We start from the raw sequence: 12,529 nt of genomic DNA on the forward strand, positions 1-12,529 counted from the left end.
GCCTGCACGGAAATAGAATGGATGGCAGCTGCACTGCCTCATCGACAGTGCAGCATATATATAGTATAATACATTACATTACATTGCATACAGTAGGCGTAGCAGTAGGCGTAACTCGTAGCAGTCGCGAAAGATAAGACAAAATGGGTGTAACAAGAAGGCGTGTACAGGGCGTATACATAGACATGTGATGTAGACGTCACAGAAGTGTCATAAATGGGGCGGAAACATGGAGGGGGCTACCTGAGAGCAGCTGGGACCTTTAACCTAGTGGTGCGCGCAAACGGGCAATGACGTGTTACCAGGGAGAACTGGGGGCTATGACTTCTGCACTAGAAGAGGAGACTAAAGTCTACGGTGTCAGGACGACATGTACCTATGGCATATCTGGTATCTTGTGTTTGGAGTACATGTTGATAGAATCCAAAAGTTATCAGGGCAAAGGCTACTTGACACTAAGACTGGTGCATGCATTATTCTACATGTATTGCGTGTGCGAGGAATATTTTATGAATATTAATACAGAATTTCTCTTACATGGAGACAGAAAGGCTAGACCATGGCTGGAACTGTTGATGCAATTCAGTAGCTTAGGAATGCAGAGAAGGAGGGCTGAACTGATAACTAGAAGCATAACATACTCTTGGCAGACAGGCAGGCAGAGCCAGGCCGGGCCGGGCACTGTGCGGCAGGAAGTAAGCGAAGGGTCAGGGATGCAGGTGGGGGCTGCATCGCTCCTTGGAGAGGGTTCAGGAGACTGGAGCTTGAATCTGGTGTCCGGGCCCTTTTGAGGCCTAGGAACGGGGACAATGCGGTGAATTAACGTGCACACTGTGAAACATGGCAACATAGGCCTAATACTCGTTGCTTTCACGAGAACTAGAAACTGGCATACTAGAGTTGGACACAACTATAATTGCGTCTTTAATCGATCATAGGGGGATATATGTATATCGATCATGCACATATAACATAGAGTGGGGAACACGTAGGCACATACAACATGGCAAAATTTACTTTTCCACAAGAGACCGATCAGCGCAGCCGATGAGGAGAAAGCAGTAAGTGCTACCTCGTTGGGTAAATGAAATGTATTGTGCTTTTCCTACACTACAGCTGCGTAAAGGCCCAGAAGAGCTGTCTCCACTGACCCCGTGTGTCTGTATCTTTGCCACTGCGCCCATAGGCGCCAAGGTCCCTCGAGTGAGCTGTCCATCACAGTGGGGGAAAGGGCGGGAAGAGGTTGCATAGCCTAGTGTGTGTGGGGCCGGGCTTCTGTGCGAGTTCACATGCCTCTTATTTATAAAGGTCAGATACCGATCAGCGCAGCAGATGAGGAGAAAGCAGTAAGTGCTACCTCGTTGGGTAAATGAAATGTATCGTGCTTTTCCTACACTACACCTGGGTTACTTATTTAGGAGCTGAATACTAGCTCTCATTAACGGACTGCTCCCTTGCCTTCCGCGGGAGCCTAGACAAGCCTGAATTTTTTAAAAAACCACTCACTCAGCTCAGCGCTTGCTCGTGCTTTTTAAAATTCTCCTACCTTGTACTTTGGGACCTCTCCCTGATTCCGCCTTCCCGCGCAGCCGAGGTTGACGCTGCCGCGGCCCCTGAACGACCCGCCTGCCGCCTTCAGCGGACGCTCCCCCGGCCACGCCCACTTTTTTGGCCACGCCCACCTGGGTTACTTATTTAGGAGCTGAATACTAGCTCTCATTAACGGACTGCTCCCTTGCCTTCCGCGGGAGCCTAGACAAGCCTGAATTTTTTTAAAAACCACTCACTCAGCTCAGCGCTTGCTCGCGCTTTTTAAAATTCCCCTACCTTGTACTTTGGGACCTCTCCCTGATTCCGCCTTCCCGCGCAGCCAAGGTTGACGCTGCCGCGGCCCCTGAACCACCCGCCTGCCGCCTTCAGCGGACGCTCCCCCGGCCACGCCCACTTCTTTGGCCACGCCCCTAAACTGCCCTATAAACCATGTGTCTTCAACGTACGTGCAGCGGACGGGCGCAGCGGGCGCGCCGTTTGCGCGCCGAAGGCGCACCTAAGGCAAGCCCGTCTGCGCCCATCTGCGACCAGACGGGCCCAGGGCCCCGAGACGCTGCCCGTTTACTACCATACCCCCCTGCCTCTCTTAGAAATCTTCAGCAGCCCCCTTGTGCACTCTCATCTACAACTTGGGATCGCTTGCTGTCCCTCGGCATTGCTGCCGATTTGCCTTCTCCTAGACTCATTCATGCTCCTGTGTTGTCCCCAGTTCTGTCTGAAACCCAGCTTCGCATATTGTACCTTAACACACGCTCTCTCCCCCAACATCACACTGATATCTTTCTTTTGCTAACCACCGAAAACCCTGACATTCTGCTGCTCTCCGAGACTTGGTTGTCTGACCTATCTCTCCCAGACATTTTGGCTGCGTTACCCCTCAATTACTATCTGCTGAACGCCAACCGGCCTGATGGTCGCCGTGGCGGTGGGGTTGCAGCAATCATCCGCAAAGACTTACCCCTCATTAAGTCCTCTTCACTGTTCCTCCCGGCTGTCGAAAATCTTGTAATCAGCTTGCCCACTGAAGCCGGTGCCCTAACTCTCATTATCCTATATCGCCCGCCTACCCCCATGCCTCTGTTTCCTGCCGCTTTCTGTGAGCAGCTTTCTGCCTTAATGACCTCCTCAGTCCGTATCGCCATATATGGCGACTTCAACTATTGGTTTAACCATGCTGACGCCGGCCCTCACGCCATCAAACTGTTTGAGGCACTCTCTAGCCTCAACCTGACGCAGCATGTCACTTCCCCCACTCATATTGGGGGCAACATTTTAGACCATATCTGGACACAGGGGGTGTCGCTTTCCAACTTGACCATTTCCCCTTGTGTCTGGTCCGATCACTCACTGATCGCGTCTTCCATTCTTATAAAGGGCCTGGTCAGGCCCCCCTCCCGGCACGGAGGGGTTGCTCGAAATTGGAAGTCTCTCGACTCATCCGCTTTTTTCGCTCTTCTCTTCTCGCCGAGACTCAGCCTGTACTCTCTGACTCCCTGGATGTTAACACCATGGACGCCAATGTTTCACACTGGCTCACGACGGCTAGCGATGTATGCGCACCTCTTACCCGCTTCTCCCGCACACACCCCAACAAGTCCCACAAATGGTACAACCCCACTTTAAAATTACAACATCTGGAGCTGCGCCAACTGGAACGTAGATGGCGGCGCAATTATCTTAGCTCCGACAGGGAAGCTTACGTCTTCGCGCGTAAAGCTTACAAAGCCACCATCATTTCTACTAAGACTGCTTTTATCTCCAATAGAATCCTTACAGCCCCCAACAGATCCAAGGAGATCTTTAAAGTCCTTGGCGAACTGACATCGGACGCCAGGACACTCCCGAGCCCATCCCCTTCCTCCGAGTCATGCACTGCCTTAAATTCATTCTTCATCGACAAAATTATTTCCATCAAAAATTCTATTCCTCACGCTCCCTCCCCAATAACAGCAGCACCCCTCCTTCTAAACACTTCTACCTTCCCTCAGTTCCCCGGGCTTGACTTGGAATCTCTCGTTAAATTGTCCACTCGCGTGAAATCTGGATCCCCCAAGGACTGCTGCCCTCCCTCTGTGTTCCGCGATATCTGCCAAACCCTCCCACATTGCATCCTCCCTCTTCTTAACTCCCCCCTTTCTTCAGGCATAGTCCCCAGTTCATTTAAGGAGGCCGTACTGCTACCTCTCTTAAAAAAACCTGGCGCCGATTCAGCGACCCTGGCCAATTATCGCTCTATATCCCTTCTGCCCTTTCTCTCTAAAATACTGGAGGCCCACGTTACGACCTGCCTCTCGCATTTTATTGAGGAGACAAACTTCCTGGCGCCCAACCAAGCTGGGTTCAGACCAGCCCATTCTACGGAGGCCGTGATCCTTGCCGTGTTGGATAACCTTAGACGCAACGATGATAGAGGACAACCCCAGGCATTAGTCCTGCTCGATTTATCGGCGGCATTCGACACGGTGGACCATAACATCTTAATCCACTGTGTCGAGTCGGCAGGAATCTGCGGGGTCGCTCTGTCCTGGATCAAATCCTTTTTAGAGGAGAGATCTCAGGCAGTTAGCATGGGCCCCTTCCGTGCCACCAGCGTCTCTTCATCTTGTGGGGTCCCTCAAGGTTCTTCCCTGTCTCCCCTCCTTTTTAATTTGTACCTTCAACCCCTCCTTCACTCATTAGGTAAGTGGGACATCACCGTGTTCAACTACGTGGATGATCTACAGATTATTTTTCCCCTCACCACTCCCGACGCCGCCAAAAACTTTTAGACAGTCTTGTTACACATCCAGCATTGGATGAACCAAAACCAACTCAAGCTCAACCCGAGCAAGACTGAGCTTCTCCTTCCTGGGAGAAGTGCCCCTTTCTGGGGCCCTCAGTACTGGCCGGTTGAGCTCGGAACACCTCCCTCTCCTGCTGGATGTGTAAAAAGCCTCGGGGTCCTGATCGATTCCGGACTTTCTCTCAAGGCACAAGTGAGCGCAGTAACAGTCGCCCACTTTTTGTCGCCTGAAGCCTTGTTGCAAGTGCTAATTGCCCTGGTGATGTCCCGGTTGGACTTCTCCAACTCAATTTATTACGGTCTTCCCAAATCCCAGCTGGCCAGGTTACAGATCGTGCAAAACCAGACAGCTCGGCTCGCTTTCAGGATCCACAAATGGCAGTCGGCTCAACCTCTGCTACGCCGCCTTCATTGGTTACCAGTCAGTGACAGAATCACCTTTAAGGTTCACTGCCTGGTTTTCAAAGCCCTCGCAGGTCCCTCCCCTGCTTTCATCAAGTCCTTATTCACTCCCTATTGTCCTTCTCGCACTCTTAGGTCCACTCATCTTCAACTTCTTGTTGTCCCTCGTTTCAATCTTTCTAGATCGGGCGGTCGCAGCTTCTCTTGCTTAGCACCTAAGCTGTGGAACTCCCTCCCACTTCCACTCAAGTCCTCTTGCTCCCTTCTTTCCTTCAGGAAATCATTAAAAACACTACTCTTCCCTCCCCCCCACTAATCTCTTTTTCGTTCCTGCCTCCTCCATTTCTTCCCCAAGTCCGTTAGCGCCAGGAAACTCACGGTGACAGTGCGCTCAATAAATTCATCATAACATAACATAACATAACATAACATAAAGGTCCAGAAGAGTTGCCTCCAGTGACCCCCTGTGTCTGTAACTTTGTCACCACGCCCATAGGTGCCGAGGTCCCACGAGTGAGCTGTGCATCACAGTGGGGGAAAGGGCAGGAAGAGATTGCATAGCCTAGTGTGTGTGGGGATGGGCTTCTGTGCGAGTTCACATGGCTCTTGTTTATAAAGGTCAGAGACCGATCAGTGCAGCAGATGAGGAGAAAGCAGTAAGTGCTACCTCGTTGGGTAAAGGAAATGTATCGTGCTTTTCCTACACTACATCTGCGTAAAGGCCCAGAAGAGTTGTCTCCAGTGACCCCGTGTGTCTGTAACTTTGCCACCGCGCCCATAGGCGCCGAGGTCCCTCGAGTGAGCTGTCCATCACAGTGGGGGAAGGGGCGGGTAGTGGATTCATAGCCTAGTGTGTGTGGGGCCGGACTTCTGTGCGAGTTCACATGCCTCTTGTTTATAAAGGTCAAAGACCGATCAGCGCAGCAGATGAGGAGAAAGCAGTAAGTGCTATCTCGTTGGGTAAATTAAATGTATCGTGCTTATCCTACACTACAGCTGCGTAAAGGCCCAGAAGAGTTGTCTCCAGTGACCCAGTGTGTCTGTAACTTTGCCACCACGCCCATAGGCGCCGAGGTCCCTCGAGTGAGCTGTCCATCACAGTGGGGGAAAGGGCGGGAAGAGGTTTCATAGCCTAGTGTGTGTGGCGATGGGCTTCTGTGCGAATTCACATGCCTCTTGTTTATAAAGGTCAGAGACCGATCAGCGCAGCAGATGAGGAGAAAGCAGTAAGTGCTACCTCGTTGGGTAAACGAAATGTATTGTGTTTTTCCTACACTACAGCTGCGTAAAGGCCCAGAAGAGCTTTCCCCAGTGACCCCGTGTGTCTGTAACTGTGCCACCGCGCCCATAGGCACCGAGGTCCCTCGAGGGAGCTGTCCATCACTGTGGGGGAAAGGGCGGGAAGAGGTTTCATAGCCTAGTGTGTGTGGGGCCGGGCTTCTGTGCGAGTTCACATGCCTCTTGTTTATAAAGGTCAGAGACCGATCAGCGCAGCAGATGAGGAGAAAGCAGTAAGTGCTACCTCGTTGGGTAAATGAAATGTATCGTGCTTATCCTACACTACAGTTGCGTAAAGGCCCAGAAGAGTTGTCTCCAGTGACCCCGTGTGTCTGTAACTTTGCCACCACGCCCATAGGCGCCGAGGTCCCTCGAGTGAGCTGTCCATCACAGTGGGGGAAAGGGCGGGAAGAGGTTTCATAGCCTAGTGTGTGTGGGGCCGGGCTTCTGTGCGAATTCACATGCCTCTTGTTTATAAAGGTCGGAGACCGATCAGCGCAGCAAATGAGGAGAAAGCAGTAAGTGCTACCTCGTTGGGTAAATGAAATGTATTGTGCTTTTCCTACACTACAGCTGCGTAAAGGCCCAGAAGAGCAGTCTCCAGTGACCCCGTGTGTCTGTAACTTTGCCACCGCGCCCATAGGCACCGAGGTCCCTCGAGGGAGCTGTCCATCACAGTGGGGGAAAGGGCGGAAAGAGGTTTCATAGCCTAGTGTGTGTGGGGCTGGGCTTCTGTGCGAGTTCACATGCCTCTTGTTTATAAAGGTCAGAGACCGATCAGCGCAGCAGATGAGGAGAAAGCAGTAAGTGCTACCTCGTTGGGTAAATGAAATGTATCATGCTTTTCATACACTACAGCTGCGTAAAGGTCCAGAAGAGTTGCCTCCAGTGACCCCGTGTGTCTGTAACTTTGTCACCGCGCCCATATGTGCCGAGGTCCCACGAGAGAGCTGTGCATCACAGTGGGGGAAAGGGCAGGAAGAGATTGCATAGCCTAGTGTGTGTGGGTATGGGCTTCTGTGCGAGTTCACATGCCTCTTGTTTATAAAGGTCAGAGACCGATCAGTGCAGCAGATGAGGAGAGAGCAGTAAGTGCTACCTCGTTGGGTAAATGAAATGTATTGTGCTTTTCCTACACTACATCTGCGTAAAGGCCCAGAAGAGTTGTCTCCAGTGACCCCGTGTGTCTGTAACTTTCCCACCGCGCCCATAGGCGCCGAGGTCCCTCGAGTGAGCTGTCCATCACAGTGGGGGAAGGGGCGGGAAGAGGATTCATAGCCTAGTGTGTGTGGGGCCGGGCTTCTGTGCGAGTTCACATGCCTCTTGTTTATAAAGGTCAGAGACCGATCAGCGCAGCAGATGAGGAGAAAGCTGTAAGTGCTACCTCGTTGGGTAAATTAAATGTATCGTGCTTATCCTACACTACAGCTGCGTAAAGGCCTAGAAGAGTTGCCTCCAGTGACCCCCTGTGTCTGTAACTTTGCCACCGCGCCCATAGGTGCCGAGGTCCCACGAGTGAGCTGTGCATCACAGTGGGGGAAAGGGCGGGAAGAGGTTGCATAGCCTAGTGTGTGTGGGGATGGGCTTCTGTGCGAGTTCACATGCCTCTTGTTTATAAAGGTCAGAGACCGATCAGCGCAGCAGATGAGGAGAAAGCAGTAAGTGCTACCTCGTTGGGTAAATGAAATGTATCGTGCTTTTCCTACACTACATCTGCGTAAAGGCCCAGAAGAGTTGTCTCCAGTGACCCCGCGTGTCTGTAACTCTGCCACCGCCCCATAGGCGCCGAGGTCCCTCGAGTGAGCTGTCCATCACAGTGGGGGAAGGGGCGGGAAGAGGTTTCATAGCCTAGTGTGTGTGGGGCCGGGCTTCTGTGCGAGTTCACATCCCTCTTGTTTATAAAGGTCAGAGACCGATCAGCGCAGCAGATGAGGAGAAAGCAGTAAGTGCTACCTCGTTGGGTAAATGAAATGTATCGTGCTTATCCTACACTACAGCTGCGTAAAGGCCCAGAAGAGTTGTCTCCAGTGACCCCGTGTGTCTGTAACTTTGCCACCACGCCCATAGGCGCCGAGGTCCCTCGAGTGAGCTGTCCATCACAGTGGGGGAAAGGGCGGGAAGAGGTTTCATACCCTAGTGTGTGTGGGGCCGGGCTTCTGTGCGAATTCACATGCCTCTTGTTTATAAAGGTCAGAGACCGATCAGCGCAACAGATGAGGAGAAAGCAGTATGTGCTACCTCATTGGGTAAATGAAATGTATTGTGCTTATCCTACACTACAGCTGCGTAAAGGCCCAGAAGAGCTGTCTGCAGTGACCCTGTGTGTCTGTAACTTTGCCACCGCGCCCATAGGCACCGAGGCCCCTCGGGGAAGCTGTCCATCACAGTGGGGGAAAGGGCGGAAAGAGGTTTCATAGCCTAGTGTGTGTGGGGCCGGGCTTCTGTGCGAGTTCACATGCCTCTTGTTTATAAAGGTCAGAGACCGATCAGCGCAGCAGATGAGGAGAAAGCAGTAAGTGCTACCTCGTTGGGTAAATGAAATGTATCGTGCTTTTCCTACACTACAGCTGCGTAAAGGTCCAGAAGAGTTGCCTCCAGTGACCCCGTGTGTCTGTAACTTTGCCACCGCGCCCATAGGTGCCGAGGTCCCACGAGTGAGCTGTGCATCACAGTGGGGGAAAGGGAAGGAAGAGGTTGCATTGCCTAGTGTGTGTGGGGATGGGCTTCTGTGCGAGTTCACATGCCTCTTGTTTATAAAGGTCAGAGACCGATCAGTGCAGCAGATGAGGAGAAAGCAGTAAGTGCTACCTCGTTGGGTAAATGAAATGTATCGTGCTTTTCCTACACTACATCTGCGTAAAGGCCCAGAAGAGTTGTCTCCAGTGACCCCGTGTGTCTGTAACTTTGCCACCGCGCCCGTAGACGCAGAGGTCCCTCGAGTGAGCTGTCCATCACAGTGGGGGAAGGGGTGGGAAGAGGTATCATAGCCTAGTTTGTGTGGGGCCGGGCTTCTGTGCGAGTTCACATGCCTCTTGTTTATAAAGGTCAGAGACCGATCAGCGCAGCAGATGAGGAGAAAGCAGTAAGTGCTACCTCGTTGGGTAAATGAAATGTATCGTGCATTTCCTACACTACAGCTGCGTAAAGGGCCTGAAGAGTTGTCTCCACTGACCCCGTGTGTCTGTATCTTTGCCACTGCGCCCATAGGCGCCAAGGTCCCTCGAATGAGCTGTCCATCACAGTGGGGGAAAGGGCGGGAAGAGGTTGCATAGCCTAGTGTGTGTGGGGCCGGGCTTCTGTGCGAGTTCACATGCCTCTTATTTATAAAGGTCAGAGACCGATCAGCGCAGCAGATGAGGAGAAAGCAGTAAGTGCTACCTCCTTGGGTAAATGAAATGTATCGTGCTTTTCCTACACTACAGCTGCGTAAAGGTCCAGAAGAGTTGCCTCCAGTGACCCCGTGTGTCTGTAACTTTGCCACCGCGCCCATAGGTGCCAAGGTCCCACGAGTGAGCTGTGCATCACAGTGGGGGAAAGGGCAGGAAGAGGTTGCATTGCCTAGTGTGTGTGGGGATGGGCTTCTGTGCGAGTTCACATGCCTCTTGTTTATAAAGGTCAGAGACCGATCAGTGCAGCAGATGAGGAGAAAGCAGTAAGTGCTACCTCGTTGGGTAAATTAAATGTATCGTGCTTTTCCTACACTACATCTGCGTAAAGGCCCAGAAGAGTTGTCTCCAGTGACCCCGTGTGTCTGTAACTTTGCCACCGCGCCCATAGACGCAGAGGTCCCTCTAGTGAGCTGTCCATCACAGTGGGGGAAGGGGTGGGAAGAGGTATCATAGCCTAGTGTGTGTGGGGCCGGGCTTCTGTGCGAGTTCACATGCCTCTTGTTTATAAAGGTCAGAGACCGATCAGCGCAGCAGATGAGGAGAAAGCAGTAAGTGCTACCTCGTTGGGTAAATGAAATGTATCGTGCTTATCCTACACTACAGCTGCGTAAAGGCCCAGAAGAGTTGTCTCCAGTGACCCCGTGTGTCTGTAACTTTGCCACCACGCCCATAGGCGCCGAGGTCCCTCGAGTGAGCTGTCCATCACAGTGGGGGAAAGGGCGGGAAGAGGTTTCATAGCCTAGTGTGTGTGGGGCTGGGCTTCTGTGCGAATTCACATGCCTCTTGTTTATAAAGGTCAGAGACCGATCAGCGCAGCAGATGAGGAGAAAGCAGTAAGTGCTACCTCGTTGGGTAAATGAAATGTATTGTGCTTTTCCTACACTACAGCTGCGTAAAGGCCCAGAAGAGCTGTCTCCAGTGACCCCGTGTGTCTGTAACTTTGCCACTGCGCCCATAGGCACCGAGGTCCCTCGAGGGAGCTGTCCATCACTGTGGGGGAAAGGGCGGGAAGAGGTTTCATAGCCTAGTGTGTGGGGGGCCAGGCTTCTGTGCGAGTTCACATGCCTCTTGTTTATAAAGGTCAGAGAGCGATCAGCGCGGCAGATGAGGAGAAAGCAGTAAGTGCTACCTCGTTGGGTAAATGAAATGTAGTGCGCTTTTCCTACACTACAGCTGCGTAAAGGGCCTGAAGAGTTGTCTCCACTGACCCCTTGTGTCTGTATCTTTGCCACTGCACCCATAGGCGCCAAGGTCCCTCGAGTGAGCTGTCTATCACAGTGGGGGAAAGGGCGGGAAGAGGTTGCATAGCCTAGTGTGTGTGGGGCCGGGCTTCTGTGCGAGTTCACATGTCTCTTATTTATAAAGGTCAGAGACCGATTAGCGCAGCAGATGTGGAGAAAGCAGTAAGTGCTACCTCGTTGGGTAAATGAAATGTATCGTGCTTTTCCTACACTACAGCTGCGTAAAGGTCCAGAAGAGTTGCCTCCAGTGACCACGTGTGTCTGTAACTTTGCCACCGTGCCCATAGGTGCCGAGGTCCCACGAGTGAGCTGTGCATCACAGTGGGGGAAAGGGCGGGAAGAGGTTGCATAGCCTAGTGTGTGTGGGGATGGGCTTCTGTGCGAGTTCACATGCCTCTTGTTTATAAAGGTCAGAGACCGATCAGCGCAGCAGATGAGGAGAAAGCAGTAAGTGTTACCTCGTTGGGTAAATGAAATGTGTCGTGCTATTCCTACACTACATCTGCGTAAAGGCCCAGAAGAGTTGTCTCCAGTGACCCCGTGTGTCTGTAACTTTGCCACCGCGCCCATAGGCGCCGAGGTCCCTCGAGTGAGCTGTCCATCACAGTGGGGGAAGGGGCGGGAAGAGGTTTCATAGCCTAGTGTGTGTGGGGCCGGGCTTCTGTGCGATTTCACATGCCTCTTGTTTATAAAGGTCAGAGACCGATCAGCGCAGCAGATGAGGGGAAAGCAGTAAGTGCTACCTCGTTGGGTAAATGAAATGTATCGTGCTTATCCTACACTACAGCTGCGTAAAGGCCCAGAAGAGTTGTCTCCAGTGACCCCGTGTTTCTGTAACTTTGCCACCGCGCCCATAGGCGCCGAGGTCCCCCGAGTGAGCTGTCCATCACAGTGGCGGAAAGGGCGGGAAGAGGTTGCATAGCCTAGTGTATGTGGGGCCGGCTTCTGTGCGAGTTCACATGCCTCTTGTTTATAAAGGTCAGAGACCGATCAGCGCAGCAGATGAGGAGAAAGCAGCCTCCTCGTCACTGGAAGTACAGGGGGATTGCGCTCGAGAAACTCGTGGATGCCTAGACCTCTATCACGGATTACAGCTATTTGTAGACGGTAGATTTGGGGAGAAAACACACCTGCCTAGCATCGACAGTGCTCACTAGATTCTTGGTCTGATTATAAATGCGTTCCTGAATTTGAGCTTCAACTCGGGCACCTGCTTTATTTATATCTGTGAGTGCTTCCTGCTGAGGTTTAGTTTTTGTGACAGGAGCCTCGTTGACTAATTGTAGCTCTGCTCTGACCCTGCTTCGAGGGTCAGAGCAGGGTCAGAGAATAGTTGCAAGTAGGAAACGAGGCGCGGCTCAGGAAGCACTTACAGGGTTACAGCAGGTGCCCAAGTTGAAGTTAAATAGCTTCAACTTGGGCACCTGCTGTAACCCTGTAAGTGCTTCCTGAACAAAATTCGTGGATTTTGCCGCAATTTCGCGAGATTCGCAGATCGCGAAATTGCGGAAAATCCACAAATTCCGCGAGCGGAACGAATTTTCGGCCCATACTTAAAAAAAGAAATAAGCACAGAGGAGCACTTCTGGACCTAGTTAGGGCCACTGAAATTATGCAACTGTTCGGCCATGACGATTTTCGCATAATTACACATTTTCCGCATTTGGCACATAATCCATTGTCTGCCTCATAATCTTCAGATTTGAACACAAAAACCTTGTTTCTAGCTCAAATGGCTCAAATGTTACCAAAAATGCAGCAACATGTATTACAGTGTGGTGGAAGGCCCCTTGCAAAGCTGGAATTGTCACCTGCTAACTACTGCTAAATGTGGGTGTTAAATTGGTACTAATGGTGCGCAGACCTCTAATCCTTCTTTCTGAGCC

This window comes from Lissotriton helveticus, chromosome 5_1 (genome assembly GCF_964261635.1).
Source record: "Lissotriton helveticus chromosome 5_1, aLisHel1.1, whole genome shotgun sequence".
NCBI classification, from domain to species: Eukaryota; Metazoa; Chordata; class Amphibia; order Caudata; family Salamandridae; genus Lissotriton; species Lissotriton helveticus.